This window comes from Onychomys torridus, chromosome 6, assembly GCF_903995425.1.
Source record: "Onychomys torridus chromosome 6, mOncTor1.1, whole genome shotgun sequence".
NCBI lineage: Eukaryota > Metazoa > Chordata > Mammalia > Rodentia > Cricetidae > Onychomys > Onychomys torridus.
Window position 1 is genome coordinate 99,607,925 of NC_050448.1, and position 19,308 is coordinate 99,627,232.

Sequence of the window (19,308 nt, forward strand, 5' to 3'; positions counted from 1 at the left end):
TGTCAAACTAGTCTGTAGACTTCTAGGCAGTTTTATTAGAGAGATGTTTGCAATCTGAAAAACCATGGCTCTTCATTGCATTTAGTTTCTAGAGTTTGTAACCCACCAAAATATGATTAGCCCCCTACTATGAGGCATAGCTTGGGCTGCATTTGACTCTGTTCACTGTTCTCTAGGTCATTTTCTCAAATGATGATTGGATTGGATTATAAAGTTCTCCTAGTGATATTTTTGTTACTGAACTTAAATAAGGTAGTGATATTAGTACTAGAAATGCCACCTTGGTTTTTTGCTTATCTTTTGGCTTTGTTTTCTTCTCCTCCTCTTCTTCTTTTCAAATTGACATGAAGCCTAATCTTAGAATATCATTTTTAAATTTTAAATGTTAAGATTGGTTGAAAAGCTAAGTCTTCATATACCATCTGGATATAGCAAAATAAACTCAAAAGTGACTCTTCTGTATTATTTAGTACCCTGTTAGTTTTAAAAACAGAAAGTATTATAATTTCTGTTGTAATATGATGGGTGATGTCCCTCTGTATGCTGTGAATGTGTTACTCTGATTGGTTGATAAATAAAATGCTGTTTGGCCAGTAGTCAGGCAAGAAGTATAGGTGGGGTAAACAGACAACGAGAATTCTGGGAAGAGGAAGGCTAGTCAGTAGTCGACAGCCAGACACAGAGGAAGCAAGATGACAAGGCAGAACTGAGGAAAGATACCAAGCCACATGGCTAAACATAAATAAGAATTATGAGTTAATTTAAGTGTAAGAACTAGTCAGTAATAAGCTTGAGCTATTATTGGCCAAGCAGTTACAATTAATATAAGCCTCTGTGTGTTTACTTGGGGGATGCGAGTGGGAAAGATTTGTCCCAACTGCTGGCTGACAGAGCACAGGAAAACTTCCAACTACAGTAATATTTTCAGAGTTCAAAGTAAATGAAACATAATAAATAAGTGAAAAAGTAGTTTGGGCCTCTAGAAAAATTGAATTAGACATTTAATGTAAGTTTAAATTGGGATGAAGTGTTATTTAATTTTTTAAAAAGATTTATTTATTTATTATTTATACAGTGTTCTGTCTGCACATATCCCTGCCGGCCAGAAGAGGGCACCATAATTCATTACAGATGGTTGTGAGCTACCAGGTAGTTGCTGGGAATTGAACTCAGGACCTTTGGAAGAGCAAGCAGTTCTCTTAACCTCTGAGCCATCTCTCAATTTTAAAGTGGTAAAGAGAACCTTGCAAAGTTGTTAAAATCATAGAATAATTTCAGTTTGTTGATATATTTATCATCAAAATGTCAAGAGAACTGGTGGTTAAAATTAATTTTATTTTACTATTTCCTCTCAAATTATTAGTATTTGATGAAAAATATTTGCATACATTTTATTAGGCAATTTTTCTTAATCACCATACAGAAACAAATTAAATATATAACTATTCCAGAGGCTGCATGATTTTATCATTAATAGTTGATGAAAATAACTAAGAATATTATATAAAAATGAAATAAAAACAGCTATGTTGTTCTGTTGAAAGTTATGTGTTAATATTCTTTACCATGCAGTTAAAAGTTAAAATCATATGTACATATATATTATATTTAATAACAAATTATAAATTTTGACATTTTAGAGGAGGCTACAGAAAAAATATATTTGTTGCAAAACTTTAAGATTCTTTTTAAAACATTCTAAACCCTCAGACTGATTCTTTCATTCTATCACAGTAAAGTAAGTTTTCGGATGGGGGTGTAAGTTACTCAACAATGTTATCTTTCATGTATTTTCAAGAGGTTTGGTGTAGCTGGTGATTGTAACCAAATGAATGAATTTTGGACACGGTGATGAAAAGAATCCCAGGTAAAACTTTTCATCATGAGTTAAGAATAAGAGGATAGGCTCTGATTTCCTGCTGATTTTTTAGTGATAATGAGTGTCCTACAGTGAGGGCAGGTTCTATTAGAGAAGCAGAATAGAAACGGTCTGTGTTTCAGATATATAAGAGTGTCTGTGAAGAACTTAGAATGTTTATGCCTAGACTCTTATATGAGGGGAAACACTCAATTCATCTGCTAATTTCACAGCCCATTCTACTTCCCAAGCAATGAAGACTCAAGAACATAATGCCTACTTAAAGAATTAACTGTGAGATCATAAGTGAGGCATGCCATCTGCCAATGTGCTTTTGCTGTGGAAACCATTAACAACTTTTACACAGATAGGTTTTTTCATACTTTCCTATTATGAAATTAGAAATGCCTCTAATATTTGATGAAGTATTCACAGTGGCATCTAACCAGAAAGAGAATCTCTTCATCACCATCATGCCAGCTCAATCAAGGAGAAAACTTTTCATTATTTTAACAGTGGTATTACTGGTACCTTGACTAATATCACCGTGATATGTGTGTGGACAAATAACAGCCTGTAGGAGAGCTGATTATTAGTTTCCTATTAATTCTTTCACTTTTCATTCATCAGCATAATAATTCTAAACAGCTATGTCTTTCAGCTCATGTATGTCACACTCTAGAGAAGGCAGATAAAGGTGTTAGATAGCTTAATGTGGAATTGTTAAGGGAGATATAAACTATTGAGCTTAAGCCATGATTATTCTAAAGTCTCCATCAGACCACTCAGTTAATTTAACATTTAAAAGGCTTTCAAACATTATTAAAGTCAACTAGCAGAAAATCAAATTTACTTCTCATTTCTTAAATGTTTCACATAAGCATCAACATTTTTAAACGTCTATAATAAATATATTTCCTACATCTAGACATTTAATTGTTACTATGATAAATTATTCAATTACTAAAAGTTTATTAAGAAGCAATTAATTAGATTCTTGAATCAAAATAACCCATTTCAAGAGTTGATATTTGCATCATAAATACCAATTTTAATAAGCTTCTTTTACTTGGTATTTTACACAAAATTGGTTTTATAAAATTAATGAATGTGACTCTTCTTGTGCCAGACTTAGTTGGCACAATCTGATCGATTCCACACTTTATCAAATAATATTTTAGGCTGATAGCACAAGGAGAAATGCATGAAAGACTTATTTCTTTCACAGGAACAAAGTAAAACAATACATTTAGCTATGGCAAATACAGTATTATTCCCTAGAGATAGTGTATATACTACATTAGAAATTTCCGGGGAAAGTCAATCTCATATATTTAGACATAGTATGTTGATTTATTACAAAAAGTTAAAAAGATGTTGACTCAGAAATTGGAAATTGTGACTAAGAACTATTACAAGGGTGCTATAGATCATAAATTTTGACCTTACAAAATGCATTTATTAGCAGATTGTAGCAAAAAACTTATGAAGATAAAGACATGTCTTGAGGGTTAATCTTGACAGTCACCTTGATGGGATTTAGAATCATGAAAATAAATCTCAGGAAGGTCGGTGATGGAGTATTAGTTAATGGTCATTGACTGAGGTGGAAGATCTACTTCAAATGTAGTTGGTACCATGCCATGGACTAGAGTCCTGTACTGAAAATGTGGAAAAATCAAGTTGAGAAGCAATTATTCAGGCCCCTCTCCTGGTCTGGGAATGCAGTGCAGCCAGCTGCTTCAAGCATTCACTACCAGGCCTTCCCTTCTAGGAACTATGAAAGCATGGCCCAAAATAAACCTTTTATTCCAGTACTTGCTTTGGTTAGGTGCTTTGTCACTGAAATAAGGATCAATGAATTGTGGTGGTCAAAGTTTTGAATAAATTCTGGCAGGTAATTTATTACTGTAACTGTTGATTTCATTGAGAAGATTATGGCATTGATGACTAGACAGGAATACAAGGAGAGAGTTATCAAATATCTGGGTAGATTTACTTCAAGTATTCTATTTACTCTTGAGTATGACATAGGTGGAGGGCTGTAGAAAAGGAGACAGCAAAGACGTGGCATTTAGGATGTCTGTGCTCTCCTCATGCATTTATAAAGTGGTGATTTTCCTATATTTGTAAATAAGTATTTTTATTAAAACTGATCCCAAATATAGTCATTAAGGTCAATGTTATAAATGTCAAAATATTAAATGAACAATGACTAGTATTAAACATCAAGTGAGGAAATGGAATTAATGCATCACCAACTGTTACTTTACTGAAAAGTGTAAAGGCTTCTATTGAACCATATATTTATGTAACAAATTTTTAATTTGAGTCTGAAGTTGCTTGGCACAATACAGCAAATAAATCTGGTAAGTGTGAATGATCTTATAATAAGTTATAGCTTTGCAAATTAGATAGTAAACAATTCTTATGAACTGAAACAGAAAATCTACCAGACTATGACCTGAAAATTGACAGATGTAAATGAATTCCAGAAGTACACAATTAACAAAGAAGTGTTCATTTAACACTCCTGACATGTCACCTCTTGAATATATCAGCTTCAAAAAGGTTTTGCTAAATGAAAGGCTGTAGGGTGCTTGTGAAGCGTTGGTGTTGTTCTGTGTTTAGCACTCCACTTGCATGGCGTCCTGAAAACTGAGTAGATGGCTTGAACTACTGGAAGATAAGTGTTTGCAATTCTGATAGCTTCCAGTTGTTTCTGGAAAATGTATCTGAAAAGTGTTGAATTCATCGCAATATGTGAAAGAAGTTTTTAGAAAGCAATTGTTAGTATTGCTGCTTTCTGTTATTGCAAAATATCTGCTCTTATGCCTTCCTGTGTGTCTCTGAGTAGTGAAGGTATCCATTAATAATAACTAATATGGTAACAGTGCACTGTACTTAGAGACTTCTAAATCATTCCATACACTTTATAACAATAAATAATTATCAAACTATTATCATTAATTGTGTTTCTAAACTTTTTATTTTATTTCTAGTGACCAAACAAGCAGCATGCCTTTCCCTTTGTAGTCATTTTTCACCAAGGTACTCTTCTCATACAATATTTTTTATGAATTCTCTGAGAACTTTACACAATGTGTTTCGATCATATTTACCTCCTATTTCTTCCTCTAACTCCTCTCAGATCCACCCTTCCTTACCCAAACCCCCTACTTTGTGTCATCTTGGTTTTAATTTTAGTTGTTGTTTAAAACCCATTGAGTCCAATCTGTGTGGTCCATATGTATTTATGGGAATGGAGCCATTCACTGGATCATGGTCAACCTATCTTGTTAAATACATAAAGAAAACTTATTCTCCATCTCTCTCAAACTATCAACTGTCCATTGCACTTCAGTAAGGGATTGTGACTCATTAACCCTCCCTACTTTATGATAGAATGTTGACTGGCATGATCTTGTATAGGTTCCCATAGCTCCTGTTAGCTCCTGTGCAGCAATCCTGTAATTTCCAGAGACATTGGCTTTGCTCTGGTCCTCCCTAACCTCTGGCTCATGCAACCTCTGCTTCCTCTTATGAGATGTACCTTGAGCCTTAGGAGTGGAGGAGCAGGGTGGGATACAGATCTACCATTTGTCATTGAGCATTCCCATTGCCATTCTGTACTTTGACGGCTTGTGAGTTTCTGTGCTAACCACTGTCCATTGAGCAAAGAAACATTTCTGATGAGTTTGATGAGTTCTGAAAGATGCAATAGTCAATGTGCATAGAGATATGAATTTAGAGGTCAGTTTGAACACTACCTCCATGTAACAGACTAATAGTAGTAAGGTCATTCCTGGGGATCTATAAGCTCCACAGAATGTGTTCTTGACCAGACCCATAGTATTTCCTCCTGTGGAATAGTCCTTAAACCAATCACAAAACAGATAACCTTTACGTCACTGTTATACCCATGGGAATATCTTACCATGCTAGTCGTTATTGTAGTTCATAATGTCCATAGCTTGATAAGTCTATGATGACTCCTTTTCCCCAACAGCCTATATAGCAACTTAAGGTAATATGAATGCTATTCAACATGGAGGAAAGTTCTTGGAAATAAAAATAGGGTAGTCTTAGAAACATTATGCAACACATAGCATGCTTGGTATTCACTTCATACAACTTCTAATTTAGAAGTGAAAGCTTATGTTCCCAAAGGAAACAGTGCACTTTCTGCACAAATATTACATTTTTATGATTTACTGAGATATTAACATGGAAATGGTGATGTTAAACAATCCTTTTGATAGTTCTAAATGTGTAGAGGGAAACATGATTTCATAAAAAGAAAATTAGTTATGTAGGTAACATTATTGTGTAATTTCCCACAGGATCTCTGTATCAAGATAGGTTTTTATTATATCCTAAAATAAGTTGCCTACATTCACTTTAGATATAAAGCAATACTGAACACACCCGTATCATCAGGCAGCTCACAATGTGAGCAAAGACATCTGTTAATGGTACCATGAATAGTTATGAACTGAGGTGCACAAATGGCTTTGCCAGCAAAGCATTGCCTCCTAATTTATTTTTATAGCAAATGGAAGCCTCATTTTTCATGGTTGGGTAGTTTGCATTCAAATGTACCAATAACTTCAGATGCAATCACTTCTTCCCAGCATGCTTTATTGAAGAACATAGGACAGAATTGCTAGCAGTCTATTAATAAGAGACATCTTGTTCATCAGCAGTTTTCCCCATCCATTATTATCCTTTAACAATCATTTATTTGATAGATATTTACTTTAGTGATATTTTAATGTAATATTTAGACTGATTTTTATATGGAGATCTAATATAGTTGCAAACTGTATGTCTGAAATAAAATGCCACAATCCTGAAACTGTTTAGTACATAGGTCACTCTTCTGTCATTGAAAATAATATTTGAAAGAAATATTTATTTGGAATGGACTGAATTATATTTCCTTTTACTTTACTGAATTATACTTTCCTCACTCAGTTCATGTATTAAAACTATAATTTCTAATACGTAGATAGTTGAAAACAGGACTTATCAGAAGTATGTAAGGATGAGGACCTGATACACTGAGATTAGAGTCTTAAGAAACAGTGGTAACCCCACCAATCTTACTTTCTTCCTTGTACCCACAAAAAGGCACACATAGACTTGTTGTAGCCTAAGGTGCCAGAGAAGAACCCCAGAATAAACTCTGCTCTGTCCACAGTTTGATGTTAAGGGACACTGATCTATTAATAAAAGTCTGAGAATTTTATTTCTGTCATTTAAGTCTGTCTGTCTATAACACTTGTTATGTCAAACTAAACAGACTAACATAATTAAAAGTCATTTATAGTTAAAATCATAGGGTAGGGATTTAATTAGAAACAAAGAGCTATGAAATGATAATTTCATACACAGAACACTATTATGAAAACCATAACCACTTTACTGGCAAAGGTAGTGGTTAAAAATATTTCAATAGGTTACTGCTTCCATCACTTGTAAATCATTATTGAAGAGATATACATGTCTATTTCTGAGTCAGGAAGAGGATAATAAAATATTTCAATTCTAAGGGTGTAACCACTGATTTAATGCTAAAATATTATTTTTAACCACAATAATGCTGCACTAAAGACAAGTAGATTTTTTGGAACAATTGTTGAGTTTGTCTATTAAATTTATCAATAATTATATAATTATATACACATTTGAATGCATTTGGATATTAATTATCCTGTTTAAATATCTTTAGAACTATAAGCCACAGTGGATCAATCACAAATAAAAACAGTGGGATTATCACAATGAAGAACCTCCAGCTATGATGCAGCAAAATGAAGGGGCCATGAGGTTTGTGCATAGGTAACGACATCACAGATGAGAGACACACAGGTTGAGTGAGTCCTTCGCTCAAGGAGGGGGCAGAACACAGCAGCAACAGCCCGTATTCGAATAGGCCATGTCTTTCCAGCTTCAAATTCGTTATTGTAAATCTGCTTCAATTTTTTTATACTAAATCTCATTTATTTGCATGGAATCATATACTTAGCTTCTTACAAATACAGGTGACAAAAATATTATTTTAACTCATGATTTGAGTCTTATTTTTACTCTTTATGCAGATAACACAATGGGCAAAGAGCGAGTAGATATCCAGCATAAGCAAGCTGGAAAGAAAGATAAACACAGGGCTTCACCCTAAATGGATGGTCACTAAATACTGAGAAGTGGTCATTGTGGTTTTAGAATTGATTACGAACTATATTTTTTATTTTATATGACTTAGTTTTCAGTTTTCTTCTTCAAGTTGCTTACAAATACAAAGACAACAACAGGTGCTAAGAATTTTGAAAAAATTTGTTTTTCCAGTGAAATGAAAATCAACACTAAAAGTGAAATAATTCAACCCTTTTTTACTTTGCCTTGAAATATATTCCAAGCTGGGTAGGATGGCACATACCTTTAATCTCAGTTCTTGGGAGGCAGAGGTGGGTGAATTTCTGTGAGTTTGAGGCTATTCTGGTCTACATAGTAAGTTCCAGAATGGCCAGAGCTACATAGTGAGACCATATCTCAAAAACTGCCACCCCAGTAAAAAAAAGAAAAGAAAAGAAATATACTCTCAAGAGCTTTTGTATAAGAACTGGAGTCAGAAAGGTCTCTTGTTGACTTACCACTGAAACTTTAGGGATTGCATTTTTGCTAAGAAAAAATTCACCCAATGAAGTTAATAATTTTAAAATAAATATTTTAACTACAAAACGAAGGTAAACATTTCTTTGTCCCTAAATAAACCCTCTACCATTAAGCGGTTACTTCAATTATTCCTTCCATAGCCATTAACAACCCTGGTATAATTCATAGAAATGTGCTTGCTTGTTCATGACATTTCCCACAAATAGACAGTATAATAGTCGATATTTTTGTGTCAAAATTGTTTCATGTATCACAATTTTCTTTTCAGATTCACTTATGTCTAATTGGTATCAATTTATTTCTTTTTACAAATAAATATATACTTTTTCATTTTGTGCATACATCACACATTATTTGTGGATTTCTGGACATAAATGTTGCTTCTAGTGTCTACTGATCACATAAGTACATGAATTTATGGACCTGTTCTTGCTTTACTTATTTGTGGGGAGCGGCAGACAAACAATTCATCACATATACGAGACTAATGACAGACAAACACAATTCCATCTAAGTCCAATTTGGTGAACCATTGAGTTTATTGGTATACTTACAGAGCATGGGTGAGAGGTTCCTTAGCAGAACTTGGACTACCCCAATGTTGCATCACTCCAATATGTTACCCAAATATGAATGATATTCTCATGAAAACTGCATCATTGAGCCCTTCTTTCAGTCAGTTTTTCATTTCCTATGTGTCCTAGCTTCACATATTTTCAAAAATTTGAGGGGGTATCACAAATTGATAATTTAACATAAGCTATGTTGCTGGCATAAACCATGGTGGATTTTATTTATTAAGGTATTTTTTATTTATTTTTGTGGATTTCATACAATGTATTTTAATTATATTCACTTCTCTCCTCTTAAAATTGTGTCTTCTTTAAAATCTATTTTAATTTCTTGACATACAATATGAGTTGACCATATTCCTTCTCCTCCCCCAACTTGGCCAAGATCCACCCAAACACACCTTCTTATGACAGAATTGGAACTACTGGATCATTTGGTCATTCTTTCTGTTTTTTTTTTTTTTTTCATAGCTACCTTTAACTTTAAAAAAAATTTTTTTGTACATTTTATGGTATGCCCTTGGATGATCTAACACAAAACTACATCCATCCCTGTTTCTTCAACTCTTTAAATATATTTAACATGGCTAGCTTATCTTTGTCTAGTCAGCCTAATATGTGCTTACTTATGAAAATACATTACCCTAAAAGTATCTCCCACATTCTAAAATACGGGAACCTTTCCTACATCCCACAGCCAAGTTAATAGCAAACCTTGTGGTCACTTACAACTTCAGACTCCACTTGTTGTTTTCTCAGTGTTTTTAACCTGCCTGTAAAAGAATAATGTAACAACCAGCCGAACCTGCCTGAATTTCCCATATAATCAACTTTTACAACCTAAGAGAATGCAGAGTTAAATCTTAAATTATGTACTTTTCCATGATCCCTGACTTAAGAGTAATATCTGCATGTGTATGTATATAGGATATGGTAAGAAATGCTGAAAACAGAGGCAAGAGGATCTCTGTGAGTTCAAGGCCAGCCTGGGCTACAGAGTGAGTTCCAGGAAAGTTGCGAAGCTACACAGAGAAACCTTGTTTCAATAAACACCCCTCATAAATGCTGAAAACAGCATGCAGATGTTATTTGGTAAGTGAATGTTTGCTTTTCTGGTGTTTTGGGGTCAGCTGGAATCACTAAAGTTTCATCCTTTGCAGAGCTCTGTTAAAAATTTCTGTATACTCTCCCTTATTCCTTTCCCTGTGATGCTTTCTGTACTGTTCAATATGAGAGAGAAAAAAGCCTTTTGTTAGGGACAGATGAGACAAAAACACAAGATGGCCTTCAAGAGGCATAGAGACAAGTTTCAGATTCATACAACAGAAAGATTACAGACAGACCAGAATCCCTCCTTCTCATGTTATGATTTTGTTATTTGCTTCGGACAGTATTTGTTTTGTTAAATGAATTATCTAATTTTTTTTTATTTGTCTCTACTGAATCTCTCCTTCAATCCTTCATTAGGCCATTTTGGTCAGAGATGAATGTTGTGCAGTCATTTATGAGCATTCTTCCTAGCTTGGGCAGGTACCTGTATTCTAAATATCCTCAGTGTTCCAGGACATCTATAAAGGCACTAATTCCCCCCCTCCCAAAAAAAAACCACTTGTCGGTCTTTTCACACAAGGTTCCACTCTATGTTTTCTGCTTCCACACCAAAACCTGACACTCGTGAGTTACAGTCTCAAGTAACCATTACTTGTAAATCCTAACTTCCAACTTAGATGCAAGTGTGACAAACACCTTCCCCTGGTCCTCATGTATCAAGGCAGATGAAGAACAGGAACAGAGGCTAGGGCCTCCACACTGGAATAGTAGACCCTATGCTGCATCGCTGAAAAGAGAGGAGATGTAGTACAATAGACACCCTAACGCTTCCTGACATTTTAAGGGCCCATTTTCTCACTTCAGATGACATTGGTAGGTATAAACTGTTGACTTTTTTTTTCTTTTTTTAGTTCTTAAGCATAGATTGTCGGCTGGACTAAAGTTTCTGTAAATAGATAGGACCTTGGAGCCACCTCTACCCCAGTGATGCCTGCTAACATCACTGGCTCCTGGTATATTATAAATACAAGTTTTTGTAATGACCAAATTAAATTGATGATAATAGTATAAAGATATTGATAGTATATCTGTCTGTTTATCTAAGTTTTAATGATTATTACACTGAGATGTTTCCATTTACAAAATTGTCCTATTGGTAAAATTTTTTCTTTAGGAAATATCACCAGTCCCCATGCTTACCAATTTCCCAACCACGCTTGTCAAAACAGTTGATTTCCATAATTTATCACTGAAGACATATGACAGGTACTTTTAACCTTATAGATCAAGAGGTTAACATCTCAAGGAGCTAAAAGCCCTGAGAAGAGGAGAAGCCAAGGACTTCTTTCTGATGAACATGCTCACTAGCACTCACCCGAGGCTGGATCTCACTACGGCTCCTGTGAGTCACTTTACTCATGAATCAGGGAAAATGAAATTGTCATCAGAAATTTTCTAAAAGAAGGAGATTTTTAGTTAGCTGTCCTTCCTCTCAACTCATATGGGCTTATCTGCAACCAAACAGATGGTGGAGGAGGCACATGCCGCATGGGTTATTTCAAGTGACTACAGAACTCATTCTCTCTCTAAGCAGGACTTTTCTGTGGATGGGTGGTGACTTTAATAGAAACAAGTTCTATGTATACGTGACCAGTCTCTAGTATGTGGTAACTTACTGTCCCAGATGTCCATGTGCTGCGATAACAAGCGTGAACACTACACACAGTTCAGAACAGCAGAGGTATAGGAAGATATAGGCTTCCATGGGTAGGTATTTTTGGGGGGAGGGGATAATCATTTTGGGGAAACATGTGTAGGAGTGCCTTAAATGCAGTGGGTGCTGGAAAGCCTATGTTCAGTCCCCTAAAGAGTGACAGAAGGACCACAGATTATTATTATTATTATTATTATCATCATCATCATCATCATCATTATTATTATTAATCATCATTATTGATGCTAAAATAGTCACAGCACCTAATTTGAATACTTAAGTTTTCACAAGCTTTCTTGTCAGGTACCTGATAGAAATATAAAACATCAGTTTTCTACCACCAGCAGACGGCATACAACCAGAGAGAATCTTACAGGGACAAAGCCCGTGAGCATGATAAATAAACCCAGGATGGCTGCTCTAAATAAACCTCACCTGCTGCATTACACTGGGGTCAGAGAAAAGCACACTCCATTTAATTACTGGGGAAACAAAGCTGAACGAACACACGCAGTGTTCTAGAAACACGTATGTATGCAAAGATTAAATGAATCTATAGACACCGTTCATGTTTCTGTTTCCAGTGTCATAATTTTTTTAATTTACATTTTGCAATTGGCAGGCTTCCTGATACCAATAGAATAACATAGGCATCACTGAAGGTGCCCGTGCTTCTAGTTCTGGAGCAGTATTCAGCACTGATCTTAAGGATGCTTTGATTTTGTCTTTGGGTACTTTCCATAGAACATGGAGTAAAACATAATATTGTAATTTCTTGCCCTGTTATCCCCTGATTTTCAGACACAGTTGCTGACATGCTGTCTTTGTACATGGTGCTTTCTCTGCAGCACAGTCTTTGTAGTTGGAAGTATGCATTTCAAATACAATATAATGTACAGTGATAATAAATGCCATTAAAATTCCAATAAATTACTAGTGTAAATCTGACATAGTTATTTCACCTACAAATCCATATATGATTATTTTAATTACCATCTAGAAATTTTCAGTAAAATATTACTTATGCACTAGCAGATGAATTTGAAATACTAAATCTAAATTATAGAATTAGAAAGTGTCAAAAATGCTGTACTATTTAAATAGTTGTTTTTGTTCTCTTACTCTTTATTAATGTCCCAAAACATGTTACTCACCCAAATAATTTTAAATGTGTTTGCTGGTTTTCTATCTAAGAAAATAGATTAACTAGAAAGAAGAATGATATGATACACACACACACACACACACACACACACACACTGAGTGCTGTGTTATTATTGTGCTCTGAACATTGCTCCTCTGTCTTTTGTGCCTCAGCTCACATCTGCTCAGCTCCTGTACCTGGAAATAGCATCTGGCCCAGTGTGAGCATTTGAAAATATCAGTGTCTCACATTCTAGGTGTGGTCACATGGACACCATCTGGTCCAAAAGCAAAATACTTAGTGGCTTCTGAATTAAGATTCAGATCTATCACAAAATTGTATGCTTCATTGAGAGAATTGTGGCTTTCATGAAGTCAAATCATAGCAATAGTCTCCAAAATGCCAGTGTGTGTATTATTAAATATATTGATAAGCAATAATATATAAATCTTTCAAGAATTAGATTTAATATATTGGTTTATTAGTAGGACTTATGCCCTATTGATAGAACCATACTCCTATCTAAGGAGCAGCCATAATTTTGTGAAAAATTGTTAATCCATTGGCAAGCATAGCTTTCTAATAACATGAATAAAACTATGGTCTAACATAACTGGTCTTACCTGTCTTTTGTTATATGTACATAAAAATGTTCATTCAATGGAACATAGAAGGTTTATCCCAAAATTGAGGGAAGCTGCACAAGCAGAAAGATGGGGGAAGTTGATCTCCACAGCTACAGCACATTTAAGGAGAAAGTAAAGTAACTATAAATAATATCTATCTATTGTAAAGTTCAACAAGCTAAAAAAAAGGAGTCTTAATATCTTTACACAAATAATGTACAGATTTGAAGGTACAGAGATGCTGAAACTAATTCACATTAACCAATGTATACATATATTGAAACCTCATAAGGTAACCCATTATTTCATAAACAATTTGTATTTTGCACTAATTAAAATACATTTAATGGACAGGGAGGAGGATTTTAGGACAGATCCAGCTCAGAGGTTCTGGGACCTGTGTATGAAGTGCTTGGTATCTTCAGCAACAATAACTTACCTTCTACATCTTGAGGGCAACCAGAGAAAACTGTAATAGTTTATAAAGTCTGTGAGGTTTTGGACAACCCTGACCAACAACTCAAAAAAATAAGGGTTCTTATACCTGGTATTGAGATTTTTGGCAGATAGTCTTTGGCTCTTTGGGGGAGCATTGTCAACCCAGATGGGAAATTTCCATTTATACTATATATGTGTATGTATACACAGATTTATCTGTGCTTTATGTATTTTGATGTAAATAGTATAATTCCTTATGACTTTTTCAAATATCCTTAACTGTCATTTTACCCTCTTTCTTTGGAATTTAAACCTTCCACTATTTCCCTCTTCCCCTTTCAGATTACTTGTACTAGAAGGCACCATGCAAGTTTCCAAAGGAGGGAAGCTACCAATATGTTTATGTACCACAACAATGATCAGCATGGCATGATAGAGGGTGAATAATGGTACTCACACTTTGGTGATGACCAACAGGTTTTTAACTGGACTTAGGGCTCAGTCAACAAAAGAGAAAACATTCCTCATACTAGAAACACAGCCAACTACCAGGCCTGGGTGAGTTTATTGATCTTGAACCTATAAGAAGCATTTTACTAAGTCAGCATAAGCCCTAACTACATTCTAAATATTTGTCATTATGTCCACAGGTAAGTGTAGTTCTAACATGGAGACCATTACAGAAAGTCACAAGTGATCCAAATGCAGAGTTCTGGAGCCCAGTCCAAACTAATATATCTATAGTGCAATTTCTGTGCACAATGTTCAGGGATCATTGCAGAAGAGTGGGTGGAAAGATTTTAAAAGTTGAAGGAACAGAAAATGTGCTGTGTGATTGAGTCTCCTAGAAATGTCAAAGAAGGTACACCCATGAAGTCTTTCTTACCAACATATCTGCCTAAAAATGACCTGAGCAAGGTCAGGAGACATGCTATGAGGAAAGGGGATGCTCAAGAGGTCTCAACCACTCATAAAGAACTAAACAAATAAGGAATGTTTCAGAGGAGAAATCTTCTTCACGGGAGATCACACTAATCGGTTATCTAATGTCAAGTGACACTTGGAAACATACATACTCAGCCTTGGAAACACACATACAAATAACATTCTACAGACTGGGCAGGTTGGATTTATATTTTTAGGACTATGCAACAATGATAATTAAATTAAAATGTTATGAATTTAAAAGGGGCTGGGATTACATGGGAACAGTTGTGTGGAGGATATAATTATGATTTCAAAACATCAAAATGTTGTAATTGGAAAAGATAATAATCAAATCTATTTAATGGGTTTTGAGAAACAAAAATAGTAGTGACCTTACATATTACTATTTCCCTTGTACTCATTCTTACAGCCTTTCTCAGATAGTTTTTTGCCATCCTGACCAAAGTGTCTGGAATATCCTAACTTGGTATGATTTTCCCTTCAGTGTCATCTGCTCCCAAACAAGGTATGGGCATGTTTAGTACAAGAATAAAATTGGGTTAAAGAAAAAATTGGAGGTAGAAAAAAAATGAGAACAATATAGAATGTGTTTTTCTATTTTTAATTATTTAATGTGTGGGTATTGTATTTGTATCATTTCCCATATCCCTTTTATCACTCTAACACTTCCTGTGTCCTCTCTACTATATGTCAAATTCATGACCTTTTAAATTTTTTAACAATTTATTGTTGTTGTATATGTATATACATATAAATACAATCTGATAAGTATATTTAATGTTGCTCATATTTACGTATGTGTGTGTGTGTGTGTGTGTGTGTGTGTGTGTGTGTGTGTGTGTTTAGTGTTAACTAGTTGGTATTGGGTAATCAGCCAGAGGGCTTTAGGGGTGTGTGTGTGTGTGTGTGTGTGTGTGTGTGTGTGTGTGTGTGTGTGTTTAGTGTTAACTAGTTGGTATTGGGTAATCAGCCAGAGTGCTTTAGGGGACTCAACACGGGAATGCTGACACTCCTTATTTCTGTAGTTATTAACTGCCTACAGCTCTGCAGCTGAGGATGGGACCTCACATTTCCCCTTCCCACATCATCACGCCAGCTGGTGCTGTCGTTTTTCCAGGTCTTGTTGAGGTGACCACACTATTGAGATTTCATGGGTGCAGCTTTTCTGTCACTTGTGGAACATATAGTCTTGCAACAAACATCTTCATCCCCTGGATCTTGTCAGCTTTCCACCATCTCTTTTATAATGATCCCTGATCCACAGGTGTAGGGGTTGTGTTGGAGATCTACCAGTTGGAACTAAGATTTAATGGTCAGTTGTTCTGTGCATTTTGAGCAGTTGGGGCCATTTGCAGTGATCTCCAACTGCTGCCAAGACAATTTTTTTTCACAAGGGTTGAGAACTACAACTATATATCACTTAAAACCACAATACTGCAAGTTTCAATCTATAGATTTTTGGAGGGGATAAAAGCATCAAACTCACCTAAAATATTGAATGATTATGCATTGGCAATTAAGATTTTATTGTTTTTGTTGGTCAAAAAAATAAACCATGAAGTACTAGACAAATGTGCCTTCAGAGATGCTTTCTACAAAGAGATTCCAGCTCCTATATTCCCTAACATAGGATAAAATCCTTTGTAAATGATCTTTGCAATGCCAAAGTAACCCATGGCCATACTGCTACACATTTTAAGTATTTCAGTGGTTAATTTAAGGTACACTAATAGAATTCCTTGTTATTATCTGGGGACTACAAATCCTGTTAGCACAAATTGTACTTTGAGATTTATTGGTATTTTTCCAATTGTAAGCAATGTTTGGGTTTTTTTTTAATAAGAAGAAACAACAGCAGAAAGCATAATGTAGTCATAAAAATCCAAAAATAGCTTCATGTGGGTGTATGAGTTATTTGGGATATGTATGTGTGTGTGTGTGTGTGTGTGTGTGTGTGTGTGTGTGTGTGTGTGTGTGTGTGTGCATGCGAATGTGTGAATGTGAGAATATGGTGTAGGATGTGTATGTGTGCATGAGTATGTAGGGTATTACATATATGTGTATGTATGGATGTGTGGTGTAGGATGTATATGTGTGTGTGAGCATGTGTGTGTGTGTGTGTGTGTGTGTGTGTGTGTGTGTGTGTGTGTAGGTGCATGTGTATGTGTAAATGTATACACACTAAGTCACCAGGAAGCAGAGGTCAGAGGAGAACATTCACGGTCCAGCTCTATCACTCTGCCTTAGCGCCTGAGTCTTTTACTGATCCTTGAGTTAGAAAGACAGCCAGTAATCCCCCCAATCTTCCTGTGTCTTCTCTCTTACCAGCACTGGGATTATATGTGCATAAGGATTTCTTATGTATTTTCTATGGAGTCAATCTCAGGTCCTCACATATATGCAGTAAGTGCTCTTACTCACTGAGCCATCATCCCAGCACCTCATGGAACTATGGTTTCAAACATACATTTTTTTGTGATTAAGATGTATACCTGTGCACAGTTCAAAAACATTATTTCATAGAACAATGCCCATAGATCCAATTTTTGACTATGCAGTAATTTCCACTCATTAAAATTTGTTTTATAGACGCCTGCATTTCTGCATGTATGTTTTAGTTGTATAGCTTGGTCCCCTTTTGGAACTCCTAAGAGCAGAACAGGTGCTGTCTCTGACTCTTTTACTGGCTTTGGGACTCTCTTTCTCATACTGGATTGCCTTGTCCAGATGTAATACATGAGAAGTGCACATCTTACTGAAACTTATTCCATGTTTTATTGATACTCATAGGAAACTTGCCCTTTCCTGGATAGAGACTGAAGAGAAGGGGATTTGAAGTGAGAGTGGGAGGAACGGGGAAGAGGGACTGGGAGAATTGGGTCAGGGAGAGGCTGCAGCTGGGATATAAAATAAATAGACAAATAAAAAAAATGATTGTAGTAGTCTATAACAGTGGTTCTCAACCAGTGTTTTTTTTATCCCTTTGGGGGTCACATATCCGATACCCTGTAAATAAGATATTTACATAATAATTCACAACAGTAGCAAAATTAGAGTTATGGAGTAGAATAACATAATTTTATAAGTAAGGGTCACCACAACATGAGGAACTGTGTTAAAGGGTCAAAGCATTAGGAAGGTTGAGAACCACTGGTCCATAGAAACCAATTAGATCATTGACCTTTGTAAAATTTTCTCTATTTCCAGGCAAAATTTTAAACATCTTACTTTTATAATATAATAGTATAAATATCTCTATTTACATATGACATTTATATCCAAAGAATAAACACATTAAACATTATATGATTTTAATGTAGTTGAACACAAATTACTCAAAACCTAAACTTCCCAGCTGACATGGTGATAATGCTTTATTCTTTTCAATTTTTTGTTGGAGAGAAAGTGTGTCTTTTAAAAGGTAACCATGTGTATCAAAAGTAGAAGAATAAAATAGTGGTATATAAACACTATTTGGTAGAGATAACTTGATATTGGATACATCATCATTAGAAAATATCTCTAATAAATGGATTGTGAAATATGTTTGGTTTTCAACAAGACCCGTATAAGTTAGACAAAGAAGAATTTTAAATGACTGAAAAAACAAAAACTAAAACTAGAAAAACCAGAAATCCACAAGCTAATTGGGGGAGCACAGAGAAAAAAGATATCAATCCTAGTCCACAAGTTAGAAGACATAATCAGTTAGTAAATATTTTTTAAGGGACTGTGAATGTCTCATTCTATTGGCAAGACACATTAATAATGTCTTTAAAACAATATTTTTAGGGCTAAAAGAAAACTCAATAATATAGGATGCATAAGTTGGGATACAGTTTGATCTAGCTGGAATACAAACAACTTAAAGTACTTCCATATCATCCCATATAAAAACAATCCCAAGATAATGCTGTGTGTATTCCATCATTTCAAGAGTGTTGAAAATACCTGATGAGGATGCCATCCCAAGAATCACCATCTTAATTCTTCCTTCTGTGTGATTCCAGTGGGCCCACCCTGCCAGAATCATATATACAGGAGTAACAATGCATAAACAAATGCAAAGTTCCTAATTCAACTCCTTAATTGAAGAATACAGATATCTTGAACAAACAGGAAAATTCCCTTTAGACGGCATTGGGAACATTTCTGTCACAATTCATATTAAAGCTTACTATTAATCAAGGAGATTGTGTTCATGAAGAACTATGTTTACATCCACCACAATTCATCCCAGAACAATCCGAAAAGACTGAGCCTTTCAGCTGCTCACTCAA